General features: G+C 38.3%; 1 non-coding gene across 1 annotated transcript; it reads right to left on the bottom strand.

The window, feature by feature from the left end:
- Positions 1–9,334: 9,334 nt before the first annotated feature.
- LOC121210339 (small nucleolar RNA R71) lies at positions 9,335–9,441 on the bottom strand. Its single transcript, XR_005905453.1, has one exon. It is a non-coding gene; the product is annotated as a small nucleolar RNA R71 (small nucleolar RNA).
- Positions 9,442–9,927: the final 486 nt, after the last annotated feature.

Below are 9,927 nucleotides of genomic sequence, written 5' to 3'. Positions count from 1 at the left end.
AGTGATTTACGACTTAAGGCATCCGCAACCACATTAGCCTTTCCCGGGCGATAGTCAATGACAAGTTCATAATCTTTCAACAACTCAAGCCAACGCCTTTGTCGCAGATTCAAGTCTCTTTGAATCATCAAATATTTGAGACTTTTGTGATCCGAAAATACATGGCACTTCTCACCAAATAAGTAGTGTCGCCATATTTTCAAAGCGAATACGATGGCAGCTAGTTCGAGATCATGGGTCGGATAATTTTTCTCTTGTGGCTTTAATTGTCTCGACGCATAGGCCACAACTCGACCTTCTTGCATCAATACGCAACCTAACCCAAGTAGGGATGCATCACTATAAATGACGAACTCTTTGCCTGATTCGGGCTGCACTAGAATTGGAGCTTCAGTCAGATAAGTTTTCAGTTGATCGAAACTTTTCTGACATTTTTCCGTCCATTCGAAGTTAACATCTTTTTGAAGTAGCTTCGTCATTGGTGTGGCTATCATCGAGAAACCTTTCACAAACCGTCGGTAATAACCGGCAAGTCCCAAAAAGCTTCGAACCTCAGTAATATTTCTCGGAGGCTTCCAGTTAAGTATGGCTGAAATTTTGCTCGGGTCAACTCGAATACCCGATGCAGATACCACATGACCCAAGAAGCTAACCTCTCTTAACCAGAACTCACACTTACTGAACTTAGCATATAACTGCTTATCCCATAAAATTTGCAACACTAATTTCAGGTGCTCAGCATGTTCGGTCTCATCTCTTGAATAGACCAAGATGTCATCAATGAACACAACTACGAACCGGTCCAAATACTGTCTGAAGATCCGATTCATCAAATCCATAAATACCGCAGGGGCATTAGTGAGCCCAAACGGCATCACTAAGAACTCGTAGTGGCCGTATCTCGTTCTGAAAGCAGTTTTGGGTATATCCGAATCTCGAATTCGCAACTGGTAATAACCCAATCTCAAATCTATCTTTGAAAACACTGAGGCTCCCTTTAGTTGATCAAACAAATCATCAATACGCGGTAACGGATATTTATTCTTTATCGTCACTTTATTCAGCTGACGATAGTCAATGCACAATCCTCATGGTTCCGTCCTTCTTTTTCACAAACAATACTGGTGCACCCCAAGGTGAGAAACTTGGTCGAGTGAAACCTCTATCCGTCAACTCTTGCAACTGAGCTTTCAACTCTTTTAAATCGGTTGGTGCCATACGATACGGAGCTATCGAAATTGGCGTAGTCCCAGGTACAAGCTCAATACTAAACTCTACCTCCCGAACAGGTGGTAAACGCGGTAATTCTTCGGGAAAAACATCCGGGTATTCACAAACCACCGGCACAGATCCGGGTTTCTTTTCTAATTCTTTGTCATCAAGTACATACGCAAGGTATGCTTCGTACCCCTTTCTTACATATTTCTGAGCCAACATTTATGATATTACAGCTGGCAACCCCTTTAAGTCCGTAGACTCAACTCGAATTATCTCGTTACTTGTGCACCTCAAATCAATAGTCTTGCTTTTGCAATTCACAACCGCATCATGCACGGTCAACCAATCCAAACCAAGAATAACATCAAATTCATCAAACGGCAAAAGCATCAAGTCCGCCGGAAAACAGGAACCTCGAATTACTAGGGGACATTTCTTACACACTTTGTCGACAAGCACGTAACGACCCAAGGGATTTGACACCCGAATTACGAACTCAGTAGACTCAATAGGTAAAGTCTTACTGGATGCTAAGGTTTCACATATATAAGAATGAGTAGAACCAGGGTCAATCAAAGCAATCACATTAGTATCAAAGAGAGTAAAAGTACCGGTAATAACATCTGGCGAGGAAGCATCCTCGCGTGCGCGTATAGCATAAGACCTAGCAGGAGCACGAGCCTCAGATCTGGTCGTAGCATCCCTAGATCCTCTCTGACCACCACTAGCATTGCCCGTATTTCTAGATGGTCTACCTCGAGCAGTGGTAGCACCCGGTTTCCCACTTTGATTTGCATTCTGTTCAGACAACCTCGGGCAATCTTTAATGAAGTGGTCAATTGACCCGCACTTGTAACAGGAGCGGTCATGGAATCTACAACTCCCCGAGTGCCATTTACCACAATATTGACACTCCGTTCTATCTCGACGATCATTTCCAACACTAGCGACCGAAGTGACTTGTGCACTCACAGGGGGTCGATCGCGATCTCGTCTAGATAAGCCCGAAGTGTCTCTAGATCGGCCTAAGCCATCCCTAAATTTCTTCGATGACTGTGGGAAGGGCTTCCCCGAAGACCTCTTACGAAACTCCTTTGCTTCCACCTCAGCTTTTCTTTTCTCCATATTGAGCTCCTCGGCTTTGCAAGCCCGCTCGACAAGTGCCACAAATTCTCGGATTTCCAAAATGCCAACATACAACTTTATATCATCATTCAGCCCATCCTCGAAACGTTTACACATCACGGCTTCTGAAGAAATGCATTCCCGCGCGTACCGGCTAAGCCTTACAAATTTTCGTTCATAGTCGGTAACCGACATGGAACCTTGTTTAAGTTCAAGAAATTTCTTCCGTTTTTGATCAATGAATCTCTGACTGATATACTTCTTTCGAAACTCGGTTTGGAAAAACTCCCAAGTTACTTTCTCTCTGGGCACAACAGAAGTCAACGTATTCCACCAATAGTAGGCAGGATCACGTAGCAAGGAGATAGTACACTTTAGGCACTCATCGGGTGTGCAAGATAGCTCATCGAGTACCCGGATAGTGTTGTCCAACCAAAATTCTGCTTGCTCGGCATCATCGCTATCCGTAGCTTTAAATTCAGTAGCCCCGTGTTTTCGGATTCTGTCAACTGGGGGCTTATTCGACCTTATTTGGTCAGTTACCGAAGGTATTGTAGGTGCGGGGGTGTTATTAGTCGGGAATGGAGGTTGTGGAACAGCCGTATTAGTTCGAATGTATTGGTTGAACCAATCATTCATCACGCTATAAAAAGCTTGTCTAGCTTCATCATTCGGATTACTAGCAATAGGTTGAGAGTCCGTCGGCGCCGTCCCTTGTGCGGGAGCAGGCGCTACACTCTCAAGATCATCAGCTACCGCTCGGTTGGGATCGGGATCCATTACTTAAATAAACACATTTGCAATGTCAGAAATCACCACACTATCAAATAATCACAAAATGGCATGTATAGCTAGACCCAAACGTATTACGGTAGTCCTAGAATCGACTAAACCGTAGCTCTGATACCAATAAAATTGTAACACCCCGTACCCGAGACCGTTACTGGAGTTAGACACGAGGGGTTTGCAGACTTAAATCACTTATTTGCACAGTCCATTTTAAATTTCCAGACGAGCTGGCTAACTGCGTCACTGTCACCTTAAAAATCATATCTCGAGTTCCAAAACTTGAAAACTAGTTCCATAAATTTTTCCTGAAACTAGACTCATATGTTCATCTACAAATTGTTTTCTATAATTTTTGGTCCAGCCAATTAGTACAATTTATTAGTTAAAATCTGCCCTGTTTCAGGGTTCGACTACACTGACCTTTGGGCATTACGACTTGGATATCTCATTGTACAGGGCTTCAATACTGATGCCGTTTGTTTCTATAGAAACTAGACTCGAAAATAAATCTATACATATATGGCATGACTTATAATTTTCTCTGGTTAATTTATAATGAATTTCCAAAGTCGGAACAGGGAATCCAGAAACCGTTCTGGCCCTGTCTCACGAAAACTTAAATATCTCATAATATACTATTCATATGATCATTTCGTTACTTTCCTATGAAAATAGATTCATCAAGGTTAGATTACATAATTTAGTCACTATTTAATTTCATTCCTACTATTTTTAGTGATTTTTTACTTTCACGTCACTGCTGCTATCAGCATCTATTTTTAAGGTAGACTTTACCTATTACATAGTTTCCATGATTCAACTAGCCCTTTTGCATAAATAGCACAAAATATGATCATGATTAACCATTCCAATGGCTAATCGTTCCCAAACATTTCCATCCCTCTTAATGAACATCATACAAGACAATTATAATATTAAGCTCAAAGTGTATATAAGCCATTTTCGCATGGCTATCCAAATTTATACAAAACCAAAGGGTCCGTGACCAACAACAAAAAGGGTAGTCCTATACATGCCATTTCAAAGTTCAACCAAAAGTGTACCAAAAGGGGCTTTGATAGTGTGGGCGATTTCGAATTCGACACTCCCGAGTCTGATAGCTGACGAACCAAAATCTATAAAACAGAGATTCAAAGAACGGAGTAAGCATTTAATGCTTAGTAAGTTTTGAGCAATGGAATTAGGCTCAACTGAAGTATAGCATTCATATAACTAAACAGATAATTTCATATACACATATATTCTCAAAAATCAGTCCTACTTCACATTTCCAACCCTTATATTCATACATAAGGGATCAACTTAACCAAAAACCGGAAGCTCCTTAATCGACTGAGCGAATGCTATTTAAGAGGAATCAATTAATCCAATGCATGTACAACACATACCTCGTTGTTGAGATTTTACGAGCGTATTAATTGAAATTATTACAGTAGATCGCTCATTCCCAAACTCAAGTAATCTTCGGGATTTAGCTGGATATAACTACTTGCACAAGGCCTTCGAGTCTTAGCCCGGATGTGGTCACTAGCATAAATGCCTTCGGGACTTAACCCGGATATAGTCGCTAGCACAAATGCCTTCGGGTTTTAGCCCGGATATAATCGCTAACACAAATGCCTTCGAGTCTTAGCCCGGATATAGCAACTCGCACGAATGCCTTCGGATCTTAGTCCGGTTATAGTCACCTAGCACAAAAGCCTTCGGGAGTTAGCCTGGATATCATTCGAATAACCATGCACATATATCAATAAATCATGACAAATCCATATTTCATTTTCATTACCAAAGCTCAAACACAAAACACTTATCACACTTACAAATTTTGGCTCAATAGCCACATACAAAGAGCATGATTTTGATTTACTTAAGACATAATCTAATCGAATCATAATCTAAGCTCCATTACTCGAAAACTTACCTCGGATGTTGTCGAACAATTTCGGCGGTTATTCGATCACTTTTTCCTTTCCCTTATCCAACTTTGGTCCTCTAAGCTCTTGAGCTAATTCAAACAAATTTAACTTATTAAAGTCTCATTATGCTAGCTTATGGCCGAACATGACAATGAATTTGATGGGTCATATGGCCACCTTTAGCTCAAATACAAAATGGTCATACGCATTTTTAATCACATTAAGCAATTTAATACAATTCATTCGAACATAAAAAGAGAGGCTCAAGGTACTTAGCCCATATATACATTAGACATTAGAGTCACATATGTACGAAATCACGAATCGAATTCAACATATTAGCTAATATTCCCCTCAGCCGAATTTTCTAAGTCAAGATAAAGCCATCAATATGCTTACCTATGGCCGAACATACACATCAACTTATGTACTCATTCATGTGGCCGAACATGCATGTCTATGTTGAGGCCGATTGCAACACTTAATACATTCTACAAGTATGGTCACTTGTATTGACTAAACACCATTTTGTTTCAAGTTCAAAACTTGGCCAATACACATATATACACTAGTAAATCAAACACTAACATTTGCACTTCACCTTACTACCATTTCTCATCCAAATAACGTGAACAACAACCATATTTCTCTTCTACTTCCTACCATGGCCGAATGCATCACAACACCATACCATTTCAATTTTTGTCATGGTTAAACAAAGAACTTAATGTCTCACTCAAAAATGCTAAAAAGAAGATTCAAGAGTCATCAATCCACCATCACATGCATCATTACAAAGCTTCACTTTTAGGATGCAAATGACATGAACACAAATCCACCTTAGCCGAATATCATCTCCATGACATAGTAAAGATTTGAACCATGGGCTAGTTAGAACTCAAGCTAACTACTAAAAACATGCATGAATCTCATGGCACAACATCAAACATACCTTAACCTAGATACAAGTATGGTTGAACCTCTTCCTAATCCTCTTCCAAGCCGATCATGAAGCAAGAGCTCCTTCCTTCTTCCTTAGAACTTTCGGCCAAAAGAAATGAAAAAGGATGGACACTTTTTTTTTTCTTTGTTTTCTTTTCTTCAACTCACGGCAATGGGGGGGAAACAACCACACACGTTCTTTTTTTTTGTTTCTCCTCCTACTAACACTAATATTTTATTGCCCATGCTCTTTATTTTATTATTCCTAACATAAAGCATCAACCCAACATGTTTATGACATGTTTTAGCCATAACATTTTGTCCACCCTCATGCTCATGGCCGGCCACTACTAATTAGGGGGGAAAATTGACATGCAAGTCCTCCCTTTTGATTACATGCACTATTAGATCCTTATAGATTAGCCTATCACATTTCAAAAGTGTCACACAAGTCCTATGTACTACATTCACATGCAATTAACTAAATCGAAGCTTAAAATTTTCGCACATTCATATTCACATATTTTAGACCATAAATATCACATTCAAATAATTTGGTGACTCGGTTTAGCGGTCCTGAAACCGCTTTCTGACTAGGGTCACTATAGGGCTGTCACATTATCGTTGTTGTATCTAATTTCAACCCAAGGGTTAAGAACATACCTGTCCAAAGTGTCCATTTCACAACACTTACCAAAACGTCACTTGCATCTTAAGTGTTCTTTCATTTCACTAGAAATTTCACCTGTTGAACACATCGGAATACAACTCAGATACACGGATAATTTGCACATAAGTGCCTCATATGTAATCAAGAAATCATGTAACCCGCCCCTAAGTGAACTCGGACTCAACTCAACGAGTTCGGACATTTGCATCCATAAGTGAACTCGGACTCAACTCAACGAGTTCGGATGCTCAACCAACCTAGTGACATGTCACTTGTATCCTAATCTATTCCTAAGGTTCAAACGGGCTTTTTTCCTCGATCTCACATCTTTGCCGTCGTCCACGGAATATCGGAACCGATACTCGGTGATAGTTCATACTCATCCAGTAATTCACATAATTACCTATTGTTCAACAATAACCACAAAGCATAATATTTCATGATAATAATCAGCATCATATCATATAAACATTAAATTGCTTAAAATGAAAATTATGTTACTACATTTACACATGAACTTACCTTGGTACCAAAATATAAAGATTTTGCAATTTAGTCCACAGTCTTTTCTTTTCCTCGATCGCGACTTGAATCTCGTTTCTCTTGATCTATAATGCCAAATTAATCTTATTTAATACATACATTCATCAAAATAGCATTTAATATGATCTTTGGAAAAATTACACTTTTGCCCCTAAACTTTTGCATAATTACACTTTTGCCCCTAGGCTCGGGAATTAAACTTTATTCCTTATTCTTATGTTTTATAACATGCTGATCACTTTTCCCTTCTATGGCAACATCAAATTCTCTCTCTAACATATACTTGTGACTATTAGGTATTTTTGCCGATTAAGCCCTTTTACTCGTTTTCACTCAAAACCGAGTAGCACAAGTTGTCTAACATAATTTAAAACCTCATATTCTATCATAAAACATCAAAATACACAAATTTCACCTATGTGTATTTTTCCAAATATAAACCCTAGGTTGAATTATTGCTAACATAAGCTTAATCGAGCTACCGGGATTCCAAAAACATAAAGAACATTAAAAACGGGGCTTGGAATCACTTACTATGGAGCTTGGAAGCTTGAAACAAACCCTAGCTATGGAGAACCCTTGAAATTTCGGCCTAATGAAGAAGATGGACAAAAATTGGCTTTTAATTTTGTTTTTAATTCATTTTAATAACTAAATGACCAAAATACCCTTACTACTAAACTTTCCAAAAATTCCTTCCATGTCCTAATTTTGTCCATAAACTTAAAATTGGTCAAATTGCTATTTAAGACCTCCTCATTAATATTCCAAAACAATTTCATACTAAAAACTTCTAGAATGCAAGTTTTGCAGCTTATTCGATTTAGTCCCTACTTTCAATTTAAGCACTTTAGGCATAGATAATAGAATCCTAAGGAAGATGTTTTCCCTTCCAAGTATGAACTAAATTCCCTAAATACCTAAGGAAGATGAAACCTATGACAGATCTTATTATTTGATTTTTCTGAATTACATGATAGATATTTGTTCTTGATCTCAATTATGTTTACTTACTAATTCATGATTGATGTGCTTATTCAGTTATTTTTACTCTCGAATGAGATATTAATATAATTCAGAGATTTCTACGGATCAAGTCAAATGAATAAATCGTTTAATTCAGATTTAGAATCATAAGTGAAGTTTAGGTGGATTCTTTCCTGGGTATTGTCTCTCTTATAAGTTTTCTTTTATTATTTTCCCAATTCACTCTCTCTCGCTTAGTAATTAGTTTAGTTAAAATTATATTTTAAAACAATTCCTTCAATTTATAGGCTAGATAATAGAAAGATAGTAATTACTAGTACTTTTAGTCCTCGTGGATAAGAAAATCCCAACTCACCATAGCTATACTAACATTCGATAGGTACGCTTGCCTTTGTCGTATTTTAGTTAGTTCGTGAGATCATCAAGTTTTTGGCACCGTTGCCGGGGACTAAAATATTAGGAACACTCAATTTTTATTAGTTTAGCCATTTTTTATTACATTTTATTTTTTGTTTTCTAATTTTTCTTTTTTTTTTCTTCTGACAGGTTCCTTTAGTTTATAACTAGAAGAAACCCGTGAAGAACATTAGTATTTGATAGTGAAATTGAAAGCACAACTCGCAGAAACCATAGAGAAGCAAGGTAGAGTCAACAAAGTATAGTGGAAAAGCAAGAGGACGTCACTATTATTATCAAAGAGATGGCTGATAATCAGAATAATTAGCTACCTCCTGCAGTTGCTGCGAAACCTGAAATCCAAATCTTGCTCCTCGTATTATGTATGATTATGCCAAGCTCTCTTTAACTGGGGCTAAATCGAGTATCGTAAGACCTGCTATTGCTGCGACTAACTTCAAACTGAAGTCGAATTCAACAATTTGTTCAGTTCGATGGTTTATAAGATGAAGATCCAAATACTCATTTAGCTAACTTTTTGGAATTCTGCGACACTTTCAAGATTAATGGCATTTCTGACGACGCCATTCGTATACGGTTGTTTCCCTTCTCGTTGAAAAATAAGGCTAAAAAGTGGTTGAACTCCCTACCACGAGGTTCTATCACTACATGGGATCAAATGAGTTAAAAGTTCTTATTGAAGTATATTCCACTGGCTAAGACAGCTAAGTTGAGGAATGATATCTCTTCCTTCGTGCAAATGGATTTAGAGACCCTATATGATGCGTGGGAGAGGTATAAGGATTTATTGAGAAGGTGCCCTCACCATGGGTTACCTCTATGGTCATAGGTTTAAACTTTCTACAATGGTTTGAATCCCTTTACTAGGGAATTGATCGATGCAGCCGCCGGTCGTACTCTAAATAGCAAAACACCTAAAGCGGCTTATGAATTTATAGAGGAAATGTCACTAAATAATTATCAGTGGCAAGTCATGGGGACGAAGCCCATAAAAGCAGCCAGTGTTTTTAATCTAGATGCAATCGCGATGTTATCGAATTAGGTAGAACTTTTGAATAAAAAGATTGATGGTTTATATGGTTCTATGCAGGTACATTCAGTGATGCAGTATGATACAAATGGAGGAGAGATGAATAATCCAGAATGTCTATCCTATAACCCTAGTACAGAGAACGAACAAGTCAACTATATGGGTAACAATTCAAGACCTCAGAATAATCCCTATAGTAACACGTATAATGCAGGTTGGAGAAACCATCCCAATTTCTCTTGGGGTGGTCAAGGAAATCAAAGACCACA

The sequence above is a fragment of the Gossypium hirsutum genome, chromosome A11 (assembly GCF_007990345.1).
Source record: "Gossypium hirsutum isolate 1008001.06 chromosome A11, Gossypium_hirsutum_v2.1, whole genome shotgun sequence".
Taxonomy (NCBI): Eukaryota; Viridiplantae; Streptophyta; class Magnoliopsida; order Malvales; family Malvaceae; genus Gossypium; species Gossypium hirsutum.
Note: the sequence above shows the minus strand (reverse complement) of the source record. Positions and strands in the feature narration are given on the sequence as shown.